This window comes from Mandrillus leucophaeus, unplaced genomic scaffold (assembly GCF_000951045.1).
Source record: "Mandrillus leucophaeus isolate KB7577 unplaced genomic scaffold, Mleu.le_1.0 Scaffold3, whole genome shotgun sequence".
Lineage (NCBI taxonomy): Eukaryota > Metazoa > Chordata > Mammalia > Primates > Cercopithecidae > Mandrillus > Mandrillus leucophaeus.
In genome coordinates, this window is record NW_012103142.1 from 3177137 (window position 1) to 3178541 (window position 1405).

The 1405-nt window shown below is 36.4% G+C and overlaps 1 protein-coding gene across 2 annotated transcripts in view; it reads left to right on the top strand.

Moving 5' to 3' along the window:
* The window catches only part of MAPK14 (mitogen-activated protein kinase 14), a 94798-nt gene that overhangs the window by 45586 nt on the left and 47807 nt on the right, over positions 1-1405 (top strand). The window lies entirely within an intron of this gene.

The window sequence follows — 1405 nt, forward strand, 5'->3', positions numbered from 1 at the left end:
GTGTGTGTGTGTGTGTGTGTGTGTGTGTGTGTGTGTGTGTGTGTGTGTGTGTGTTTGGTGGGAATAGAGGTGTATATGGCAAAAGATGAAGCTGGAATGGGGAGGGACTAGATCCTTGGGGCTTTGTAAGCTAAGCCTCATTAAGGTGGTTGCTTTAGAGAAGAGATCAAAGGGTACTGGGAACTGGAAATGGAATTGGAAAAAGGATGAAAGGTTTTATTTTTATGTGGGATGACATAGTTACAACTCTCTCCCCCTTCCTCCCCACACAAACACATTCCATAGTGTGTGATAAAAAGATATCATTTTACCAGAGGCAGTTTTCTTCTGGATCCTTAACACATTAGGAAATATTTTGGATGAGCATACTAGTTGAAAATCTGAAATGGATTTAAGACTTTTCTGGGAACTTAAATTTTTGTAATGATGCTTCTCATTGTGAATATGTGACTTGAATTTCTTTTGGTTTGACTTCTTGCCAGTATTTCAACTATGTCCTTTCTTTAAAAACAGGGTCTTATGCTTGTGAGTGAAACTGACAAAACATGTGGGTGAGCAGTTCTGTGACACCAGCTTTCTTTTTTTCAGTAACATCTTGTAGGGTACAAAGGGCTTTCACATAATCTCATTTGACACAACAACCCTGTGAAATAGATGATATTATCTCTAATTCTCAGATGAGGGAACTGAGGTTGAGAGAGATGAACTTAATTGTATAATATCACATACAAAATTGCATCTCTCCCTGGTCTTTTGGCTCTAAACCTATTTCTCATCACATTTTTCTGATCTAAGGCTATGATTATTATTTGAGAGTCTGCTCCCCCTTCTTATTGAGTAAATACTGTGTTAAGTTCTATGTAAGATGCCGAAACTAAGGGCCTGTCTCGTTTTCCAATTGCTATGATCTTATTAAAGAAATGAGGCATTTCTTATTAAGAAATGCTTACCTAAAATAACTGAAGAGGTGAGTCAAATCTGTAATGTCTAGACAACTTACAGGGTGCTGCATGAACTCAGAATATTAGAGAAGCTTAGTGGAGAAAAGCCTCTAAAGAGGGTAATAACTGTCCGAAGAAGCAAACAGGGAATAGGATGTGGAAGCTGAAATTTATTCCAGACAGAGAATGAAGGAAATATGTAAAGTATATAGAAAAGAGATTTGTATGGAATGGAGAGTATTAAATGAAAATAACTATTGATTCTTCTTTTGTACTTGGATGAAAATTGTGCATTAATGAATTCTGGGTGTGTGTGTGCGCATATGTGTATGTTTAGGGTTATTCCTAATTTAGCTAATAAACATGATCTTTTTGGAAATAATGCTGAAAGAAATACCTAGCCTGGTTGCTTGGACTTATAGGTTATTTCCTAATTTAGCTACTAAACATGGTATTTTTGGAAA